We start from the raw sequence: 24,713 nt of genomic DNA, 5'->3' as shown, positions 1-24,713 counted from the left end.
GCAAGACATAAAGATCAAACAATATATTGCCTGCCATAACATACAGTAAATCTTTCTTAAAATATCTATAGGTCAGCTGCCTAAATATTGGATACGGGAGAAAAAAAACTCTCTTCTTTTGAAGTTCATTTAGACAATTCAGATCTCCTTGCATTTTCCCTTCCCAACCGCAACATAAGAATCTTCATTAACAGAAAATGTTCATGGTCATCTTTAAACTTGAGTCCTCTAAGGCTGAGAGCTTAAAGAGAACTTATTCCGCTCTAGACAACATTCTGGTTCCCTATTGTGCTGTGGACTAAGGGCCCTATACTGCAAAGTGAAGATTACCTTGAACTACCATTTATTTTAATAGGAACAGAATATGCTTGGCACAGCTCAGGAACAGAGCACCTATAAAATAAGCCTCATGGAGGGAGAGAACATCAGAAAGCCAAGTTGCTGCCCATAACTTTGACAAGGAGCAGAATCATCATTTCATTGTTACCTTGTGTTTCCTCCATTCCTGTTCATTGTCTTATGCTTTAAATGTAAGCTCCATGGGGCAGGGACTGTCTGTCACATGTTTCTACAATGTTAGCAAGTAATGGGGCTGGAGCACCTAGGCTTCACCTACTATCATATAAAAAAGGAAACCATTTTGCTTCCTCCGGGCAAAACAATCTCACAGTTTTCAGCTAAACGCATTTCCCACTTGTTTTCCTTCTGAACAAAGACTTGGTCTCTAGTTCTTAAAGAGCTCCACCAAAGCTACCATCAATACAGCTCTACTAATAGCAACACCAGTGAGTGTGCTAGTCTAGATAGGGCCCAGGTGGTCACTTGTGTTTTAAGCAGCGTCATCTCGCCCTGCTTTAAATGGGGTTGGACGACAGGCTGGTTAAAAACACAGGCAGCCATACAGTAGAGCTCCCATTACTGCTACCACAACAGGAGCTGTCCTGAGGCATAAGAACAGGGGGCAAATTAAAAAAAAAAAAAAAAAAAAAAAAAAGTCCAGGGAAGCAACCGAATACAAGACTTCTCCAGACAGCCTCTTCTCGCCTCTCAAAGGCCATCTATTGTCAAACTGAGCAGTAGAGCCCTGCAAATCCACAGGTATCTGCATCCGTGGATGTGCATCCATGGCTCATTTTTGCAGCATGGATGCAGATACTAATTTTGTATTTAGAACTCTGTGGGTTCCCACCGCCATGGATCAGTTTTGCAGATGTGGATACAAACTATCCACTCAGGGTTCTACTAAGCAGGACACAGACTAGGAAATGTTGAGAGGTAAAAGACAAATGGAGATTATGTGACAAGATTGCACAGCTGAGTAATTAGGAAAACAAGCAGCAGTAATTTAGAACTCGCATAGCTTGAATTGAATTTAATGGGCTGACCACCATCCGCAGACAGTTCGTCATCTAGGTTTGAGGAAGTGAAGTTACTGGTGATAACAAGAATACTGAAAGCTTATTTCTCCTCCTCCAGTAGTTTTTATTATTTACATAGCACCACTGCTACATATGGCATTCAAGTGACAGGAAGGAAGACAAAGACTTTGCACTCCAAAGAATTTACAACAAACAAAAAACAAGGCAAGAAAAGGTAACGCACCACAGAAAGAGAAGGAAAGTCGTGAGGCCATCATAAAAGCAGACGGAAAGGGTAATATAAAGCACACATTTGGGGGACAAGCGCACCAAAGCATTTTATGTACCAAGAGATTGGTCATGCTTGTCTTATACATACTAAATGCATCATCTGAGTGCTTGATTTTCTAGCACTAATAAAATATGAGTAAGGATAAAAAAATAATACTGACACACTGAAAGAATCATTTGCTGACTTCCAAAACAGAATGGGTAGAATCTAGTGTAGGCCGCAGATGAAAGAATGACGAACTGGCAATGAAACAGAACAGATCAGATACTTGTTGATGAATAGAGCAGCTTCATTCTTTTAAATTTACTTTACCCAAAGGAGGTAAAGTCCTACCAAAAAATAAAAAATGGGAAAAGCTAAACAATCAGGTAACACGGAGTGGTAAAGCAGTCGAGGACCTGGGAATATTTTATCTGCACAACCTCGTTAGTTAATAATCATCCATAGCTAATATATAAACACCACACCAAACAGAATAAGCCATTTTCTCTCACTAGCAAAGATAAGTTGAAAGGGAAAATCACCACATCAGAACAGATGCAGCCACATGCATAACTCAGAAGGTGAGACACACAGATGCTTACCTACAAAGAGAAACACATGGAATTCATCCATTTTACAATCTTACTGACATCAGGGCAGCTACACCAGGTCTGAATCTGTTCCACTGTGTGCATATCTCTCGCAAAAGACTTTACCTTAGGGACTATTTCAGACAAGCTCTGCCACGCTTCCCAAAAGAAAATCTATGTTACCGTCCTCACTCCTTTGTTAAATCTCATCCGTTCAAGAATTTTTTTTCAAACCTCTAAGCCAGAGCTCACAGCTGAACTCCTTGTTCAGGCTAAGAAGAATAAAACAGTACTTCGTGAAGGTTAAATGACGAGACACCATTCCACATTACACTTATTATTTCTCTCATCAGTTAGGATGACTTATGGGTTGCTGACATTCCCAGAATATCTCCTTATATGTAATAGCCAGAGACATTTGGTCTTACTTGTTAAATATCCTTTCTGCTCGTTCCCACCGCCACTCTGCTTGCTAGGCTTATGCTTTCAACTTTCAGTTGGGAAGAAAAAAAAAAAAAGACACACAAACCCTTCTGACTACCTCACCAGTACAGATGTATTCCAAGCCACTTAAAGAGAAAATGAAACACAAACCACAAAGAAAAGAAAACACTGCTTTGCAAGAAACCCAAAGGAAAGCCAAAATATGCAGCATGTGGGAGGTTATGCTGCAATACACATTCACATAAAGCTCACATCAGCTTCAAACGGAGATCTGCCTGAATAAAGACTTCAGGATCCTTAACAAAGATGCCAAATAAAAATGAAGAGCTTAAACGTATTATTTATGTTTAAAATTTGAATAATTTTTCTTCTCCAGAGACTATTCTAGCTCAAAAATGCATCTCTAGTGGCAGCATTTTCAAACATGTCCCCTAGTTTTGGGTGCCTTTGGTTTTGGATGGACACAATCTGATGTCGATGATGGATTCTGGTGCTCAGCACCATTGAAAAGGTAGCTCTGTCTCAAGATTAACACCACCAAAATTAGAGGACTTTTTAAAAACTATAGCCTGAACTTTTAGATGAGGGAGAGCAGACTTCAGAGAGAAACATGGCTAATTTAAGAAATATGAGTGTCAACCATTTTATTTATTTCATTTCAAGTCTGAGCTCCCTGCACTTACAAAGAAACTACAAATTACTGGGACAGTGACAATATGTGGAAGACCCGTGTACGGATATGTTAGGCTACCGGTATGTCTCCACTACGGGGTGGATCAAAGCTGTGGTGACTGATCCACTGGGGGGTCAATTTAGTGGGTCTAGTTCAGACCCACTAAATTGACTGCCAGTCAGTTTCCTGTCCAACTCCTGTACTCCACTAGAATGAAACAAGTAAGGGGAATCAATGGGAGAGTTTCTACAGTCGATCCAGTGCAGTGTGGACCCTGAGGTAAACAGATCTAAGCTACATATTTTTAAGTTACACTACCAACCTAACTCAAATTGTGTAGCTTAGATATACTTGTCCCCATAGCGTAGACCTGTCATAGTGACATCCAAAGAGCTAGCTGCAAATTGAGCAGTAGTGATATGAAAGGCCAGAAGGTAAATTTGGACAGAAACCCCATGGGGATTCATTCTCTGATAAAAAAAAAAAAAAAAAGACAACAACAACAACAAAAAAACACCAGCAACTATCTTAAGTCTTTCTTTCACTGAAAGAGAAAGCTTCAAAACTTGCCAGAATCTAGAGAAGTATGTTTCACTTTTTTTGAGCTCAAGGAAGGTAAAATGGCCTTCAAGTTTAATAAAAAAAGGCAATAAGCAGTTTCAGTTCATTCAAGACTTCTATGAACAAGAACTACTTGTTTTTACGGTCCTCTTCAATTTCATACAAGTGTCTGTAGTTCCGATACATACAGAAATTATTAAGTCTCGCCTAAGACCAAATTATTTTCCCATTTACACAAAAGTATAGTTGGTATCCATTATGGTTAAAGAGTGCAATTACCTTTGACTGAAATAAACAAACTGCTCTAATGAACCACAACATGCTGTAAAATTAGCTTTAGATACACAATGATGTTCTTTCCACCTCAGACAATACTGAAAATAACTAAGGACAGGTGAGATTAAATGTATGTTTACTTCAATATGTTTTCAGTTGCATCAAGAAAAATATTTTTAAGCACCCTATCTGTAAATTTTCTTTGGGAATCTATCAATGTCCAGATCTACTTTGAGTAAAACCTCCAGTTCCATTTCCTGACAGCACCAGCTTCCTCTTATCTAACTGAAAAATATGTATATAAAAAAAGATCCAAATAGCCAAATCTACCATATTTGTCTTCTCCTTAATACCAATTACATTGATCAGAATTATCTCCCTCTCTATATAACAACATTTCCTGGGGACAACAAAGTGATGTCATCACATCACCAGCATTGCTCCGTCCCCAGCTAGAGTTTTGCTCCTCTGGTCCCACACCCTCTTTCCCTGGTGCTCTGGAGAGGCGAGACACACGCAGCCTCCTAGGTGCTACGCGTGCCCCTGCTGCAGATATGCTGCTTCCTGCATCCTGACTCTGCCCTCCCAAGCTGTGGGGGAATGGCGAATTTGTGCCTGCCTTAGGTGGCTGGGTGGAATTTTAAGTGCATCTGCAGCAGGGCGGGCCCAGGGTATGAGCCCACAACTCCCCCAAGACGAGATCCCACTCTGGTCATTCACTATCCTGCCGAGATCCCACCCCCCAGACCACCCACTCACCTCCACCGCCGAGACCCCGCACCTCCAACCCCCTCACACGCACCCTATGCAGAGACCCCATGCCCCCAGCTGCCTCTCACATCCCCTCTAACAAGACCCCGCACCCCAGGCCCTTCAGGCATACTCCCCCTAAAAAGAGACCCCACACCTCCAGGCTCCTCTTGCACCATCCCCCCTGGGCAGACACCCTGCCCCCAGGTGCTCCAGCACCCTCCCCACTGGCCAGATACCTACCACCAGAGAGGGGAATTGGTGAGCGCAGCTCTCTCACTCTCTGGCTGGAGAGAGGAAGGTTGGCGAGTGTAGGGGAGCAGGGGGCACAGCCCCCTAGTTTTATTAATTGTTATGCGAAGAAGCTGTGTAATAATTTAGGACATAGTAACACTTTCAAATGGCAGCATTTGTTATCAGTGTTGGCTGCCCATGGCATTTTCTGTGCCATTTTGGTTTCCTCAGATCCAACTTTAGAGCTCATTGGGAGTCATATACAAGACTGGACTCCATCTCATTGGAGAGAAAAAGATGATGAAGAGCATCTCACAAAACAAGTAGAGTTACAACACTTACCATGCTTCTGGTTCACAGATGCTACAGTGATGAAGACAAAAATCTTATGCCTAGACCAAATCTTTTGCCTTTGATAAATTAAAAAGTCCTTCTCTATGAAGCATCTTTTCTCCATGCTGTATTTGCATATTATAATTAAGTTGCCTGTAAAACTTCTTTTTAATAAGATAAATATCTATCTTCTTTGGCTCCCTCATTATAAGGCAGGTTTTCTAGTTCTCACATTATTCGGATGGGCTCTTATCTGAACTTTTCCAAATTTTTTCAACAACCCTTTTTGAAACATGGACACCAGATGCAGCATTTCAGTAATAATCTCATTAATGCTGCAAAGATACTATCGCTTCCCCATTGCTACCCCCATAACTACACATCCAAGAGTCATGTTCAACCTCTTAGCCAGAGGATTTCATTGGGAGCTCATGCTCAGTTTGATATCTACCATGGTATTGTCCTTTTCACAGACACTTAATATAAGAACATAGTTCCCTAACCCATAAGCAGGATCTATATTCTTTGTCCCTAGAGATGTAACCTTGCATATGGCTTCCTGAAACATGTTTGCATCAGTTTACTAAACAATCTAGATTGCTCTTTATACGGTGACCTAATCCTAATAAAGCATTTGATAAGTACTAAGTATTACTATAATTGATTGTACTGTTTTCATTATCATATATTATCTATCGATCTATCTAGCTAGCTATATAATTTTTAGAAATGTCTGAGTCAGTCTGTTCAAGAACTCCTCCTAAATGTTAAGAGCTAGGACCACCAAATTTGGTATGCAACTTCCTCTTAACCTAACTTAAAGCAAGGTCAGAGTTTGGTTGTGCCAGGACATAGGATGTGCCTGGAACATGACTGTTTCCCATCAAATGGAAAGGGAGGGCTATGATAGTTGGACAGTTATACTCCAGAATGACCATGGGGGGAGGTGGGAGGGGTGGAGCAAGCAAGCATGCCATAAGGCCTCCCATCCCCAAGCACCTGCCCTGACGCCTACAGCCTCTCCATCCACAACCCCCTGCCCTGAAGGACCTGGACAAATCTTCTAGTTATATAATATAAAATATATGCTTCTTGTCTTGGGTAACCAGTTCTCACATTGCTTTCTGAAGCATTTTAATATTGGTAGTTACTGCATGCCACATTTCCAATCCTGGTTATGTTTTGTTTTTTAGCCAGAGGAAACAGTTTTGGGTGAGGAGAGTGTGTGTGTGTGTGGGGGGGGAAACCAGCTAGTCAAAAGGCTATTCTCTTGGTAGTCTACCTGGAAACAAACACATACACACACACACACACAAACACAAACACACACAAAACTAAAACTAAACAAATCAGTATTTATATTTTGCAAGTGAAGGGGGTTATTCCATGTAGAAAAATCAATGTGCCACATTTCACCCTAGAGCAAATTAATTCTGCCTAGTTACAAAACCCACTAATAAGGAATAATGCTATGGAATTAAAAAAAAAATCAGAAAAAACACCACCACATCCTTAACTATCAGCATTACTAGGTAAAGCTGTATTCACCTGAGACACATACATAGTGATACCAATTTGTGTGCTCTCTGGAGAGCCAAAATAAGCAAGAAACATATTTTATGCAGAAATCTTTGCCCAATACATTTCAATTATGAACACATTTAGTAATAAGATTCACTAAGAATAATTTCCCACAGGATGTTTTAAAGGCTAAAAAGCTAACAACCAGTTTTATAGTTAAACAGTATCAAACTGGTTATGTTTTGCTCCTTGCATGACACCACAACTCTGAAAATTATTAAACACATGAAATGTTGATTTATTAAAGGCAACGTGAAGAACAAAGAAAGGACATCACCACTACCTTTTCATGTGGACTGGCACTCCAGTCCACATGTTCTAGATTCATGGTCTCTATTCGTCTCATGGTCATATTTATTTTTTCATTTACTACAGTATTCGCTTCTTAAAGAAAATGCATGTGTTTTTTTTAGCAAACGGCAAAGAATGGGTGAAAGGTGCAAAAATAAAACTTCAACATTTAACACGTAATTGATTTTTTTTAAATTACTTTGGGGTATTTTTAGTGGTTATAGAAAAAGGTCTTAGCTTTGAATCTGTTCAGGCCTGAAAAAACACAGTAGAAATGTATTCAAACACATTACACTGGTGTTATAGGAAGGAGGATAAATAAACTTTCAAGCAATATTAAATAAATGCTGGCAAGGCAGTAACATAATAGGAACAATTTGGAAATATATCTTAATACAAAACAGAAAAAATAAACTCTGTTTCAATTTTATCTCCAGACTTCTTCTGAGTGTTTTTCTGAATTTGTGCCTAAGGTAAGCAAACAAATAGATGATGAAAATCACGATGGAAGACATTTGTCTTATCTTACAATATGTACTGTAGCTAGAACCAAATTGCAATTTGTAATACCCACTACTAGCATTGGAAAAAAGTCTTGAATCCGGTTATTAGAGAGTAGACAGAGGAACAGGAATTTAAGCTGCCCTTGTTTTAACTGCAAGTGAATTTGCCAAAAGGAAAGATAGATTTTAAACACATTGTTAGTCTGAATGAAAGAGATTATTACTGCATAGTAGAATAAGTCTTCTCAGAGATATGAAAAGGAGTGCTCGAACTAGCCCTGACCATATAAGAGGAAGTGAAAGGTACAGATAAAGGAAACGGTAGATAAAAGAAAAAGATGCATATTTAAGTAGGGCTGTAAGCGATTAGTCGACTACCTGATAAGCCAAGGCTTATTGGGTAGTCGAGTCATTACGCAACTAGTCACTTCCCCTCCTTGCTGCCTCTATATCAGCACCGTCTCCGCAAGAGGGGTGGGGGAAATGGTACGAGCTGGGACTCCAGCAGTCCACGCTTCCGCCGGGTCCCACTGCTGCATCTCAGCCTTTTAAATGTAGCAAGAGCCCCATCTGGGTTCCCCGCTGCATCTCTGTCTTTTAAATGAAGCAAAAGCTCTGCAAGGCTCTTGCTACACTTAAAAGGCAGAAGCATAACAGTTAGAACCGGTGTGAGCGGGGACTGCTTGAGGCTTTTGCTACATTTCAAAAGCAGAGGCGCAGGCAAGATAGAGAGCCACTCTATCCCCCCCCACCATTGACTAATCGAATAGTTGATGGAAAATCCATTGACTACTCGATTAGCCAATCAGTTGAAATTTAACATCCCTATATTTAAGAAGAGTTAAGTGTCTCTCAGATATGATACACAGGAAGTGGTAAAGGAAGAAGAGCTAAGTGGTCAGCCTAATTACAAGAAACTTCCTAGGACTGCAGATTAGCTCACTGGAAAGATCACTGTTAGACTAAAGCTAGTGAACAATTTTGGCTTGTGACATTTCTCATCTCCTTCTTCTCTCCTAAATGTCAAAGTATGGAACCATGTCTTCAGCAGGAGCATCATCCTCCAAATACTTATTAATGCAGAACATCTACTCTACCTCGCCTACATTAGGGCCTGACTGTTATTATTTCTGAGTCACTAAAGCAGCTTTTCAAGGTGAGATTAGGAATGTTGACATGTTGTCAATTATACGATTAACCAATAAGCCTAGGCTATATCAGAGGCAGAAATGGGATGGGGGAAGGAAGCAGGAGCCAGTGCTGGGAGAGTGGGGCTGGTTTAAAAGGCTATCAGAGGTAGCAGCCCAGCAGGGTTGGAAGAAAGGGCTATGGGAGGCTGCCACGAAGCAGCCTGTCCACGGTGGGCCCAATCTCCCCATGGACAGAGGACGAGGAGAGACTAGGGGTATGCGTAGATGCTATACCGCTGATATTAATTAATTATTCTTTTCAACGGGTCATGTTAAACATTCTGAGAAATCAATACATTTACTTCCTCACACATTCTGCTTAGATCAGCTGATTAGGAAAGAACAGTCAGGACATTCATTTCTAGCTCTTAGACCACAAATACAAGCAAGGAAATGCCATACAGTCCCCATCAACACAATATTGATAGTCTGTGGCCACACTGCATGAAACAAAGGAGACACTGTTGATTCAGGGTCCTAGAATTAAGTCTTCAAAAAAATCTAGAGAACCACCAAAATCTCAGATCCGAAGCCATGCTCAGATCAGAGTTTTCTGTTCATGCCTCAGTCTTTAAATAAATTAATCCAACCACAAAAATTGAAAAAAGACCTCAAATTTGGCCGAATTCAAATTAGGATTTCAACCCTGCCATTATATGGGTGTGTGGATCAAGATATTGATGCAGCTGATTATGACATTTGGACTGAGAGTTTTGCTTTGGGCCCATCCCTGCAAAATAATGGTTCTGATGTATGTGCAGGGCGTCCCTGGGTATAGGTTGTCCCAGTATACGTTGGTTCCACACTAACATTGTTGACGCTTATAGGAACTGTTGTGTTATAAGTCTTCCCATTCCCCTCTTAAGTTGCGTGGGAAAAAAAAAAAAAGAGACCAATTTAAGCAAACAGAAGTCAGCTGTAGGAAAAAAATTCCCGGTTTTACATTGTTTCGCTATACGTCCATGTTTTTTGGAACATATCTTGGACATTTAATGGGGACTCCCTGTAGTAGGTTAAGACAATACTTTTGCCACATAGATGAGTATTTTAAATGGGACCTCAACATACTCTTTGGCAGCAACATTTTCCATGAAATACCACAGGTTTGTTCTCAAACTTTCAGTTTTTAGGTATTTCGGAAAAAAATATTTAGCCTTCATGATTGTAAAGAAAACCTTGAAAAGGGGAAGCGGTATAAAATGATGCAGAGTTGCCTTCTTCAGACTGCAGAGAGACAGCAATAATAAACTAAATTCCTAGGCTACACATATTTACATATAGTAAAGCTACCTCACTTAGGAGTGCTAGTTTCAGTAAAATAATTATACTGGGACCACCATCCTAGTACGGACCCTGCTATACTAGTACAAAGGGGCTTTATAGTATAACTTTATTCTTCCTCCTCCATAATGGGGAAAAGTTGTATGAGTATAAGGCACCTTTATACCAGTATAACTGTGTCCCCACTAGGAAAGTTGCACTGCATAGCTACACTGTATTGTTAGAGGTAGAAATTCATTAGATACGTAAAGTCAAAGACAAGACAGTAAGCTGCTTCATAAAGACCAACAGGATATTAATTGTGAAGACTAAAAAAAGTTAATAACATTAGTGTTTTATTTCTCCATTTCACTACTGAATATTTTAGAGTAAGCATCAAATTAATGTGCTTGCCCACATCACCATTCAAACACACAAGTGCCAAAAGCGCCAAATGTTTTCTACACAAAGACCAAAACTTACAACTTTCCTGGTTGAGAATACAGAATCTGTGGCACACTGGTTATTGAGTATTGACCTGAAATTGCCAGAGAATTGCTAACTTCCACATTCGAATTCTACAGAAACAGATTAATATGCTGAAACTTGGGTATACAGGCATTCCCCGAGTTACGCGGATCCGACTTATGTCGGATCCGCAGTTACGAACGGGGCCCGTCTCCCTGGTCTCCAGCAGACCAGGGAGAGGAAGCAAAGCGGCGGAGCACGCGGGCAGCGGACAGCCCAGACGCGTCTGGGCTGTCCGCGTGCCCCGCCGCTTTGCTCCCCGTCCCCCTGGTCTGCTGGACACCAGGGAGACGGGGAGCAAAGCCGAGCAAAGCCGCGGAGCCCGAGGGCAGCAGGACAGCCACGGCGCGTCTGGGCTGTCCCGCTGCCCCCGTGCTCTGCGGCTTTGCTCCGGGCACCTGTGGTACAGCAGCTGGGGCACTGCCGGTTGGTCCCGTAGCGCTGCTCTGGGCGCTACTGGACCAACCCGGCAGCACCCCAGCTGCTCTGCCCCAGGCGTCCTGATTCAGCCATTGCTGGTCAGTTTCAGCAGCGGCTGAATCAGGACGCCTGGGGCAGAGCAGCTTGGGTGCTGCTGGGTTGGTCCAGTAGCGCCGAGGAGCGGCGGCGCTACTGGACCAACCCAGCAGCACCCCAGCTGCTCTGCCCCAGGCATCCCCAAGTCAGCCGCTGCTGAAACTGACCAGTGGCTGACTACAGGAAGCCCCTGCCCCGGGCTTCCTGGAATCAGCCGCTGATCAGTTTCAGCAGCAGCTGACTTGGGGATGCCTGGGGTTCTTAAGTTGAATCTGTATGTAAGTCAGAACTGGCGTCCAGATTCAGCCGCTGTTGAAACTGATCAGTTTCAGCAGCGGCTGAATCTGGACGCCAGTTCCGACTTACATACAGATTCAACTTAAGAACAAACCTACAGTCCCTATCTTGTACGTAACCCGGGGACTGCCTGTAGTTAGGCTAGCTCTTGTGATTTTATCACAAGTCTGTTTCTTAGAGCTACCTTGCTGCAAGTGAACGAATGAGAAAAGAAAGTATATTTCTAGCCTTCATGTTGGAAGAGAAAAAGCGTGCAAATGTGGTCTTTGTGCACTATTAAGGCTTCAGAACCCAGAAGGCCAATAAAAAGAACTCAAAATGTAAAAGCTGTATTATTTCCAATCATCTGGAATGCTGCTGTGAGAAGGGCTCTGCAGGCATTTCCATCACACAGCATGATTTTCTGTATTTCCTGCCGTGGTGATCTGAAACTAAAGGAGGATAAAACTTGGCATGTTTGTGAACTTGATTTTCAAGAATTTCCTCTCTCCAGTTCAAAAATTAAAGTTATAAAGCAGAAAAAACTAACACCCCCAACACATTTTGGCCCAGTTTTCAGATTCTTCCCTACTAAACTCAAAATCAGACCTTAGGGGAAGGATTTGTTTGTGGGTGGTGATTGTTTTATTTTAAAGCACTATAACAAGAGTTTGTAATAGAAATCTGTAAACTTTATTTTTACATGACACATTTGATAATCTAATCAGTCCTTTGCATCTCTAATTACTCTAAGTCTAATAGCTATGAATCAAAACAATTTACCCTGGATAACAGATGACCTTAGTCACTGTAATGAAAGGAAACTGATCATCTGAAATCATTTTCTAAGTTTTGAAATAATTAATAGTTTTGAAAAACTATTATGCTGGAACCTGAACATTAGTTTGTACCAGACAGTTGTTGAAAAATAGTTTTAACAATAGAGCTTTTTTGCATTACCACTGTTTTAGGCTCCAATCCTGCCTGGTGCCAGGCACCTTCAATTCCCATGGCCAGGTCCTAGTCCCACTAAAGTTAATGGCTTCAATGGGAATGAAAACCTGTCTGCTGAATGCTATCCAGGACCAATCTTTACACAGCAGTATGTTAGCTGCAAAACAAAAATGCAGTGCTTGCAAAACTCTCAACATGCCATACGGGTAAGTAGCAAAGAAACCTCTATGAGTACTACCACATATTGTTCTTAGCAGTGTCCAAAGCTATGAATTGGCTTTATAGTACACATGGCCCTCTATCAAAGCTGAGTCAACAGTTCCATGGGAATCTTAACTTCAGGCTTGCCTGGCTTCTCATTCTGAAGGCTATTTTAAAGCTGGACTTTCACATCTATCATTATGGGTCTGGTAAAATAAATGTCACATCTATAATAAGCAATCAGCTTAACTATAATGATGTTTAACAAAAAAGTTCCTACTGTCTCTTTTGATATACTTGTACATTTGGTAAAAGCAGATGAGTGTTTTCAATCACAGAACTTTAGGCATATTGCTGGCAAACACCAGATCCAGCCCCCTAGTTATAGCTGTTGAACTTTTTTTTCCTCATGCAAAAAACAAGGAGTGGTCGGATGGCACTCACAGGTAGGCCATTTAGAACAGAGGTAGGTAGGTCTTACAGCCTGGAGAACAAAACAATGGCTTAGAAATAAGCAGAACGGTTTATCGCTGTGTTTATTGATCCATCTACAGATACATCTGTGGCAGAGTAACCCTTTGTATGCTGAATTTGCACAAGATGAGAAATTTTATATTCTCTTTGATGACACAGATTTGGAATCTAGGATAGCTGAGGGAATAAAAATGTCTGTAGGAGTTGTGTGGGTTAACACAGCAGAACTAAAAAATTGGTTGGCCTAAATTGGTTTTTGTTATTAATCATGTTTATTATGACAGTGTCTAGAGACATACCAAGGTCAAGGACCCACTGTGCTAAGCGCTGTACAAACACACAGTCCCTGCCCTGAAGAGCTTACAGCATCACAAGACAGGACATAGGAGAGCACAAGCAGAACAAACGATACAATAGTGACAAAATGTCCTGTTAGCACCACAATTTTTGTCCGAGATGAGCTTTAATTGGGAAGGGATAACGTAAATGGTAAGATGGAGGAGCTGGGCAACTGAGGAAGCAGGAAGGCGTTGGAGCAAACCACCAATCAGCACAGGGGACAGATTGTCCAATCAAAACATTAAAAAACTCTAATGGCTTCAGTATCATCTGCAAGTTCCTATTTAAGCTGCTGCTGCTCATTTTACTCTCTGGGTTCTCTCCACAGTAGCTTTCCCAAAGGCAACGTGGTATTTTCCTATGGGGCACTAAGGAACTACCTAGTGCCTCACTGGGATTTTCCCTGGCACAGTTGTCAGGGTGGTCTGTTCCAGGGGATGTAGGCGATTCAGCAGTGACTATTGGCTCATTACACTGGTGTGCAGGCCAAACACAGACAAGTGTGGTTGTGTGCTGTGTGAGCCACACCCTTGAACCTGCTGTTCTGGATCTCAATAAGATTTTGTTCCCATCTGTAAAGTTTCCATTTATTTTGAAAAGACATTTTAAATTTTAAGTTGCAAAAGACAACAGCAACCTTAAGCTCTTAATTGTGCCTTTCAACAATACCGAGAGCTATTTCAGTGGCAGCCACTTCATTCAGTGGTTTGCTAGTTTGGCCAAAGCACTCAAGGCAATGAAACAAAAAATCATTTGACTCTTACTCACTTGGAATTCATTGCAGAAACTCAGATAGACACTAATTAGCCTGAGGGAGGGGCATTAGTATGCAGATCAAGACAGACACATTTGTGGGCATTTTACACTGTAATTTCATAAACTTGAATTCATCAGCCTTGTGTCTGACGTTTCTTACCGTTTCAAAAAACGGCTTTCTATTTGTAACTTTGCAGAAGAATGTGCTATGCTGGAAGTCGTAGCAGTGAAAGACAATCCTTTATGTCCTAAATTTTATGCTTATGGATGGTAGATTTTCAGGGAGAACATGTCTGGTCTTTAGAAGCAAAGCTGCATAAAAATAAAATGTAATGTATACTCTCAAAGTTATCAATGAACATATGGATGCCAGGTTCAGTAGTCTGCAGCTGCCACCATTGACACAGTGTATATAACACAGCTTTTTCATAAAAATGAAAACATTCCATTTGCTATTTATTTAACCTATTAAACAAATGCCAAAAAAATTCAGCAGGATGGGCAACTTTTTTTTAAATAAACCAATTTTTTTTTTTTTTTTTGCTCATTACAGTGGTATTCAGGCCCTGTTATTTTATTAACATTGCTAAAAATATTTTTAAAATTTTTTTAGATCAAATGAAAAATCCCTTCACTTTTGTCTGAATTGTTCATGGAATAAGAAGTTTCCCCAATCACTTCTAACTTAAGTGTTTTACAGGGAGGCCGCATTTCAGAAGGTGCTGAGCAACTGGCTTCTGAAAATCAGGCCTCTTCAAGATCACTTTGAGGCACGCAAAAATCGCCAGCCTCTAACACAAGTAAAAGTTTTCAGAAGTGAACAATAAGAAATACCAGACATGCCCACTTGCAGTACACTTGTATTCCATTTGATGAAAGAACTGCAGACTGAGTATATCTGCTCAGATGTGAATAAACAAATTTCAATTTACAAAAAGCTTAAGGGCCATTGAGAGATTTCAGTATAAACAGTGTAGCTGAACAGCAAAATAGAACATATTTTTCACAGGTCATCCCTGCATTTCACTGAAATGTCAAAATTTTCCTGCCTACCAGTTCCTGTCAGGTTGTCTCTCCAACGCTGAAATAAGCAAGCTTTGGAAAGCATCTCTCCTCCCCAATTATCTTTGTATCTAAATCAGTCTTGTGCTGAGATTTCCACTTGGAAACAGTTTTTTGCTAGGGTGCTTTACGCAACAATATTTTAGGTGTCAAGAGATCAAATGGAAGTGTGTGCACAAGGCTTGATCCTGTCAGGGGCTGAAAACTCAAGTCAGCAAAGGATTTAAACATGGCCTTAACTATAAGTACGTAAGCAGTCCTATGGTTGTCAACCTCAGTGGGGTTCTGCAGAGATGGAAGGGTCTGGTCCCACAGAGTCCCTAAGGGAGCAAAGGGCCACTCACATGTATCTTATTACATTATCAAGGCCCTAGATCAGGGGTGTCCAAACTTTTTTCAAAGAGGGCCAGATTTGATGAAGTGAACATGCGTGAGGGCCGACCATTTTGCCTGACATTCTTTGAACCATTAAAATTAAATGCAAATTAACTATTTTATGCAAAGTTTATTGCAAACGGCATACTTTTCATTTCGTCACATGGATGACAAATCTAAACAGGTGTTAAATCACTCTGCCTTTCATATCTGAAGGCCAGATGAAAAAAAAATCCAGGAAGCTGAAATATATGTCAGGAACATTGTAAAGTACATTACATATTATTGGTAATAAAGGTTGTCTGTCAACTTTTAAGTTCAAAAAATATGAACAGGAACATAACACCAAGTATACATGTTGTGTCCAAATATATTTATAACTGATTTAGACCAACTGACATTAACTGAGATTTTACAATGTATTCATCTCAATACATATGGATTCGTTGGGGGCCATAAAAGACAGATATTGCCAAATTACCTGTGGGGCCGTATTAAACCCGAACACGGGCCACAATTGGCCCGCAGGCCGGACTTTGGACATGCCTGCCCTAGATGGACTCAGTGACCAATGTGTAATGAATAGGTAGCATCTGCCCACTTCTAGATAAAGAAGTACCAAAATTAGACAGTGCATGGTCATAACTGGCACAAAGGCTCCTTGGCAGTTTTGTCAGATAGACTGAAAAAATGGGAAATCTGCCTCTCAGCAAGAAAGGAGGCTCCTCCAGACTCGAGTAAGAATCTGTTGGTAGAGCAGGGTATGGAAGCGACCCTGGCTGCATCCTGCAGTTAGAGGGAGGAACAGCCTTGGCTTTCCACCAACTCATCACTTAAACATCACAGGCTAATTCCCATCCTTGGAGTAACTCAAATCAGTGGAGTTAGACCAGAAAAATGTGGCTTGCTCTCAGGCACTATTTAAAGCAAACCATTAAAATGCTGACTCTCATTGAACAAATTTAAAAATGTTATTAAAGCTTATGTTAAAAATGTACATAATTTGCATGTAAAGAACAGAGTATCTGTCCATTTGGGTGCAGTGCTTGGATTATCCACAAATACAAAGTCTGTTTTAAAAGTCAAAGATCGAGATAGTACATATACAAAGATAAGCTAAATTTAGGGGAATAAATTTAAGCAATACACTTTAGATATTGGCATCCAAGTATTCAAATACACCACTCATGAAGTTTGTTGTGGGAAGCAATATACACAGAGTTGGTTGTGGAAAGCAAATATACCAGAGTGTGAAGACTGTCCCTCAGACTGAGAATTTAGAGCAGGCTGTCCATAAGAAAATAGAGTCCACCAGGAAAATATTTTAATTATTTTCCCCAAACACGCTTTTCATCGTAGTACATGTTCAAAAAAAATGTTGTATTCCCCTTAAGGCTTTCCCCCACTGAAATATCTTTTGTCAAGGCTGACTCTAAGGCTGAATCAGGACTCAGACTAAAAATAGAAGAATTGTTTTCAGTGATATTTATATTTAGTTTAAAAGCACTGTGGATTTGGTTTCCATGGCTAAAGTTATGACATGCTTTTCACTTCACCACTCCTCCCCCCCACCATCCCCACCACATGGAAAGAAAGCATCTTATAAATTTTATTCTAGGTTTCCAGAAGACATTAGTCATGCAGAGACCCCATTGTATAACATTTTAGTCGTAGTAAAAGGGCAAACTGAGTCAAATATGCAAAAATTTTACCCTGGAGCAGAAAATGCATTTATATTTAATTTTAATTTTTATGGACTAAAACTAGAGTTTCTGTCTATCACAGAAAAATTACTTTTTATATTCTGATATGACAATAGAAATAAATCTTTATGCATTTTAGTATTTGTGTATGTTTCCAAATAACTCCACAGTAATTTACAGTTATGGGAGAAGTATCGCTGGTATTAACTCAACTTCCATACAGCCAGGTTTACACAAACATTGAAATCAATGAAACTATTCATGGCTTATGATAGTGCTCAATGAATACATGAGTGGCAGAATCTAACCAACACTTAAAAGCTTTACCGGTAAAGCTACACCAGCAAAATTATACTAGTAAAATCCTCCAAATTTAGATGCAACTTCTGCCAGTACAGTTTACACCAGTTCCACAAACAAAATAAGCTATATCAGCAAAAGCATCTTTATGCCAATATAATTGCATTGAAGCTTTTCCCTAAAGCAACATCACTATACTAGCAAAAGCTTCTCATGAAGACCTCAGAGAACATTCATTTCTAAGAGTAGAAAAAAAAAATCACTAATGTATCAAATTCTCATGAACTTTCATGCTGTTCAGTAAATGAATGCATTGAATGTTGCATGCACAATCATTTGCTTATGCAACTAGCTACATAACTTACAGTCATAAAAGCTTGTGTTTATACATGCACAAATTCATGTCCTGATTCTGTAATCCAATTTGTAGGGCAGATTCCAGACCCAACATGGAAATTTAGTAGGGATTCACAAGGATTAGGCTGAATGGAACAGAGAAAGATTGGCGCCACACACACACACACACACACACACACACACACACACACACACACACACACACACTTTAAGTAACACTTTCCATTACACACACACACACACACACACACTTTAAGTAACACTTTCCATTAAGGATATAATCTCTTAGTACAATAAGCTTTTAATTAAAAAATATACTATAATGAGCCTCTTAAGAACTGTAAAAAAAAAAAAAAAAGTTTTGTTTTCCTGATTCTCTCATCACAGTATTTATTCAAAATACTAATAAAAATATTAGACACTGAGTACCAAGAGCTTTGTATAAATTATACACTGACTAGTGTACTATTGGCATTTATCAGGTACAGTGCTATATTACAGCTCTATGCTCTAAAATAGAACAACAAAATGCTGTGCACAAGAACCATCCCCAGTTTGATAGACCTTAAACCTCAAATTCTTTTGAACTGATCTCCTGGGCTTCCACTTCTCAAAATCAAGTGGAAAAGGGTCTTTAAGAGAAGCCAGGCTCCTCTACCGGAGGGATGGCCCGCAGCAGGCCTAGCTCAGTTAAAAAATGTAGCAGATGTTACATACCATTTACTGTCCCAACTCCAATAAACTGTGGAAGCTGCAGAGAAAAAAAGTTTTCAGCCTTGCACATTTTTGTAATGTACTTGGAAATAAATCTAAATTCTGATATGGGTTTGACCTCCCTGGCCCAGCACCTCTGGGACCTGACTGGCCCTGGATGAGAGATTTTTCTGGACCAGGGGAGGTAATTTCAGGGCCCCTTCCCCTGCCAGCCCTCCCTGGCTCCCCGGCTCTCCATGCAGTTCAGCTGGGCTACATGCCAGCTCCCAGCCCCTTCCCAGCCTAGCTAAGCCGCACACCAACTCCTAGAACCTCCACAATGCAGCTGAGCCAGACACCAGCTCCTTGCGCCTCCCCTCCTCCCACCACACTCCAGCTCCCTCCTCGCAGCCCAGCTGAGACCCACACCAGCCCTACTGCAGTGCACCAGGACACACTAATTCTGGAACATCCATGGTCATGCTGGCCCACGGATGTTGCCGGACCAGAAAATCACAGATTTTAGAAGTGCAACCTGTAATCGCTATTACAGATTTTCTAAACACCAGTTCAAACTCAACTTTAGATGAACTTTACATTTTCTTTGCAGCTAGGTCTGGCAAAAGATACCCTTTTATAAAATGCCATCATGTTGCCCAGAAGAAAAGAGAATGAAAGAGAAAGCATCCCATAATGGCAAGTGTTACAGTATTGCACTTTCAATAGTTTATTTCTGAACCAGAGGTTTTGGTGCACTTCTAAAAAAATCCTTCTTGAGAATTCTAATTAGCAAATTTCTGTTTTCTGAGGAAGTTTGATAAAGCAAAAGTGCATTTTAATGAAACATCATCTCTCCTACATCATTTGAATTGCAGACAAAATTTGTTTTTTAAGTAGCTTTTAGAGAAAGTACAAGTTAACATTCTTGACATTCATCTTTGTACATCTAGTTGGTAAGATTTAAAAAATAATTCTCTCGTTAAATTTGCTTTAGAAAAAAAACCTGGTGCTGTAAGATATAAGCAGCATATTATGTACAGTACTTTGCAGAGATTGCAAAATCTGAATCAGCATTAATCGACTAATTGAAAACTTCAGAGGAAAGCAGTAGGATTAAAAATCTTTTACTTGCATTAAATTCTTGGAATCTGAAGAGAAAAAATTAGAAAAATAAGTTGGCAAGACTAAAGTACTACTGAATTGCATCATTTTTGCATGTATGTTGATTTTTAGGCTTGTGCAAAGCATCCTTTAATATGATTCAAATAAAATGAGGATTAAGGAAACTTGCTTGTTGAACTGTTACTCTTAAATGTTTAGTACACTGCAATAATGACTCTTACCACATGAGCACCAGTGTTTCAGCACTTGAGAAAACCTTGAGAAAATCTTCAAACACACTTTTGTTGCCTGTGTTCACTCAGGCTAGTGTTGGCCACTAGGCCCAGGACTTAGGTATCTTAAGTTGTATTCCAGTACCCTACCTGCTGAGTGACATGTCCTACCAGTCTGAGAAAGAGTCTGCTATTGTTCAAAAGGGGTGAATGGAAGGGGGAGTTTTCCAATGACGCATCCCCTCCCGCCACCACTGTATGCCTTGGGAAAACCAGGGAGATGAAAGTCAAGAATAATGGACAATACAGGCAGTCCCCGGGTTATGTACAAGATAGGGACTGTAGGTTTGTTCTTAAGTTGAATTTGTAAGTAAGTCAGAACTGGTACATATTGTAGGGAAAACTCTAGCCAAACATTTCTCCAGAGCTCAGTTTTATTCTCCCACACCTCCCTTCCCTCAGTCCTTTATTCTCAAGCTGAGGTGTCTGCTGAGAAAAGCCTCTCCGCATCTCCCTGGTCTGCTGGGGGGGGGGGGGGGGGGAGACACTAGCTTCGCGTCTCCCTGGTCTGCTGGGTGGAAGCAGCTAGTGCGGGGTTGCCTCACATTGTTTGTAAGTAAGGATCCGATGTAAGTCGGATCCATGTAACCCGGGGTCTGCCTGTACTCCCATTTCTGCCACACACCCAAAAAGCAACCTTGGGCAATTTGCTTATTACTTCAAATTCGAGCTTTGCCATTGATACCATGAAGATAAATACCTTCCCACCGCACTGGTATATTATGCAATGTAGATGTTAGCAGTGTTTGCGGGCCATGGATCAGGGGTGGGGAACCTAAGGCCCAGAGGCTGGATGTGGACCCTGGCTTGCCTGGATCTGGTTCCCTCTTAGCTTTGGGGAGTCCCCACTAGTGCTCCAGCCTCTCCCCCCAGCCGCTCCAACACAGGGCTGGAACACACAGAATCTACTAACCTGGGTCCCCCCCAAGGTACCGGTGTGTGAGCAGAACGTGAGGAGTGTCTTCCTCCTTCTCAGTCAGAGGCACGTTAGTGAGAGTTTGTTTGTTTGCTTCTCACTTGTGTGTGGACCCCGACTGACTTTTCTGTGGGTCAGCAAGTCCTTACCTAAAAAAGGTTCCCCACCCCTGCCATAGGGGCAAGTGAATTAATGCCAGACCTGTAAAGAGAATGCAGGTTTCTTGAGCCACATTCAGTGTTCTACCCAATTCGTCACATCTCCTCCAAGGCTGAAATCTCTGTGCTGCCATTTATATCCCCACAGCCTGCACCTCTAGAATCAGCTGATCTGGCTGCTGTGGGATTTTATTGCAGTATAGGACACATCCTAAGCATCTTCGTGGCATAGAAAATGGGATAGTATTTGTGTGACAGCTTTTCTCCAGCTAGAACCATATGGCTGTGTAATCTCAGTGCTGGGTACAGGTTGTCCCCAACTTGCCATGCAACCGGTTCCAGAGATAACTGATCTCATAACTTGAGTCCGCATTTACAACAGGTGTTGTACACCGTTGTAAATGCGGGGCTGAGGACGTAAATCGGGAGATTTTGGCCCCTTCCGCACTTATGGAAAAGGTCGTAAGTGCAGGGGGTCGTGAATCGGGCCGTCGTAACACAGGAGGCCTCCTGTATAAGCCTGAAAAGGCTTCTGTTCAAGGAAGACAATATCATGTGGCTTCTCTCCTTCAGCCATTTTAGTGCTGGAGTTTTGCCTTTAACTGCAGCTCTTCTCCTAATATACTGAAGACCCACGACATCCCCTAAGGTACCATCTGGACTATAGAACAGCTGTGTCCCCTCAATAATCCAGCCAGGCACGGGCGCCAGCCTGGCCTGCAGTGGATCTGCCACTTGACCACTATAACCACCCAGTATTCACTGCATCCCTGCCCCCTTCATGGGAGGAGGAGTGAGGGGGGATGTACCAAGCCAGTTGGGTGGCTGGCTGGAGGTGTTTGGCAGGGGAGTGAGACAGCTTGGCCAGGAGCTGCCCAGTGCTGGTGGCTTGAGGAGGGTCATCTCTAGAATTCATCCCCCACCGCTGTTCACTATAGCTTTATACTGAACTGCTGGCTGAAATATTTGACTTGCACTGTGGGAAAGTTTAAAATTAGATTGCCACTCTCCTCTGGATACCTAGCAACCCTAGTCACATGGGTGGAAATTGGGTAAATACAGTAAACTTCCAATAATCCGGCACCTTTGGGACCCAGGGGGTGCCGGATAATTGGATATGCTGGAGGTACCGGAAGGGGGGCAATGATGGGTCTGGGGGCGACGGGGAACTGCAAATCGTGGGCAGCACTCCAGCTGCTCTGCCCCCGCCTTCCCCAAGTCTGCCGCTGGTCAGTTTCAGCAGCAGCAGACTTGGGGAAGCTGGGAGCAGAGCAGCTGGGGGGCTGCCGGGTTGGTCCCGCAGCGCCGCCGAGGTGAGGGGTGGCGCTGCGGGACCAACCCGGCAGCACCCAGCTACTCTGTCCCAAGTTTCCCCAAGTCCACCGCTGCTGAAACTGACCAGCGGCAGACTTGGGGAAGCCAGGGGCAGAGCAGCTACAATTGTCCAGCTGGCCAGAGCACTTCCGGGTTCCAGTTGGTGCCGGACTATTGGGAGTGCCGGACCACTGGATGCCAAACAACTGGAGTTTTACTGTATTGTATTTTATTAATATCAGCAGAACAGACTTATATGGGGCCTGTGTGTTGTGTAGTCTTGCCTTAATCTTTGTAGTCATGCCCGTCAGTGCGAAAGAAGCTATTTGCATGTATATGCAACCACACTTATGTTGTGGCCCTCGGCATGTACTGAGAGTTTGATTGTGGCTCCTAGGGCTTCCAAAGTTGAATAGGCTTTAAATACTATGGTATCACAATCTCAAGTGTAATTATCAGAAATTTAAATGCATAATAAAGTATAATTTAAAAATACATGCAATACGCTGCTGGTGTTTTTTTGGGAGACATTACATGCAGTAATAGAAAAGGTACTAAACAGGACAGAGGCATAGATGCACAGGCATACTGAGCACTGCAAAGGCTTGGCAGCAGCAAAGCATATCTTGCAGATCTCTCATTCAAGTTTGACACAGTCTAATGGTTCTTAGTTTACGGTATCTGACAGGATCACAGCAAGGTAGCATGGCTGTAGGCCAGCAAGTGTGTATTGTGCAGAGTGTGTGTGACCTTTTACATCGCTTTGGTTTTAGTGACTCCAAAATATCATCTGCAAATGCTCAGTGACACTCACACTGCTGCACATATTTCTATTTTATGCAAGCAAAACAGCAAGAGCACTAGCAAAGCTGCAGGATATTTACAGATAATAAACTTTTTCTCAGCAGTAAATAGGTCCACCATAGCTTGGATTGTGAAGTATGCTATGCTTGTGCCATATTGTAAGTTAAAGCACCATTCACTTAAAGCAGAGGTGGCCAATAAAATGATGGCAGTTCACCAAGGACTATTATGTTTACCTGCTCCTCCACAGGTATGAGCAACTGCAGCTCCTGTTGGCTGCAGATCACCATTCCCAGCCAATGGGAGCTGCGGGAAGTGGTGTCCCAGTCCACACTGCTTCCCATAGCTCCCATTAGCTAGGAACAGCAACCCATGGCCAACAGGAGGCACAGGTAAATACAGCATGGCGGCCTGCCAGAGGCTAACCCGGGGGGACTGTATTTGGCCCATGGGCTGATATTTGCCCACCCATGACAAAGTAAGCAGAAATTCTAGAATATTACATCAAAGACATCTACTTTGAAAGACAAGTCAAATTCTACATAAAAGACTCTGAGAAATATCAAAGTTACAGCCACAGACGCTGTATCACTTTGGAACGAAAGAGCACTGAATGAGGTGAGTTGAGTGCTATTGTTAAAAATGTACTATACGTGCATGGAATGCACTTTTCAAAGGCTCAAAACTCAGCCAGATCACCGCCATTTTTTCAAGATGATTTCAAAAAGGCACTTTTCCTCCAGGACAATTATTTCCCTACCAAACATTCTTTTTTTGTCTTCCAAAATGCCTGGATTATTTTTGCTTCAAGTAAAAATTCTACAGAACCCAGACCCAGAAAATCTCAGGCCAAAAACAGCTGATTAACACTAGGGGCTTTTCTGTAATCCATGTAAAGCACAAACATCTGCCATAATTTGACACTTCATTTTCATTCATAGCTTGAGCTAAGGAACTATACATGTGTCTGGGTTATTTTATACACAATAAATTATGTTCATGGGATAGACCAGAGGCGTAGCGAGGGTGTTATGCACCCGGGGGCAAAGGCAAAATTTGCGCCCTCCCCACACTGCACAGCGGGGCTCCGAACCTGGAGCACAGCTGAACCCAACTCAGGGTGCGGGGAACTTGTACCGTGTCTTTCCCCTCCCCCTTCAGTTTGGGGCCAGGCCCTCGCACGCAGCCAGCGGAGATGGAGAAGGGTCGGACTGGGGGCAGAGAGGCGGTGGAGGAGGAGCAGGCGAGCCAAGGGACGACGGGGGGAGCAGATGG

General features: G+C 41.9%; 1 protein-coding gene across 23 annotated transcripts in view; it reads right to left on the bottom strand.

Moving 5' to 3' along the window:
* PPFIBP1 (PPFIB scaffold protein 1) overlaps window positions 1-24,713 on the bottom strand; it is a 163,218-nt gene that overhangs the window by 79,711 nt on the left and 58,794 nt on the right. For 5 of the 23 annotated variants that reach the window (XM_075899106.2, XM_075899110.2, XM_075899114.2 and 2 more), the window contains one exon: window positions 18,877-18,910. The exons of 17 other annotated variants lie outside the window; for them this stretch is intronic. The gene's annotated coding sequence lies outside the window, so the exon portion shown is untranslated. Of the gene's footprint in view, window positions 1-2,650; window positions 2,670-18,876; window positions 18,911-24,713 lie in introns of those variants that run through there. One more of the 23 variants, XM_075899145.2, reaches the window with a different exon arrangement.

Source organism: Pelodiscus sinensis, chromosome 1 (assembly GCF_052426305.1).
Source record: "Pelodiscus sinensis isolate ZL-2025 chromosome 1, ASM5242630v1, whole genome shotgun sequence".
Classification (NCBI taxonomy): Eukaryota; Metazoa; Chordata; order Testudines; family Trionychidae; genus Pelodiscus; species Pelodiscus sinensis.
This window is presented reverse-complemented; position numbering and strand designations above follow the sequence as displayed.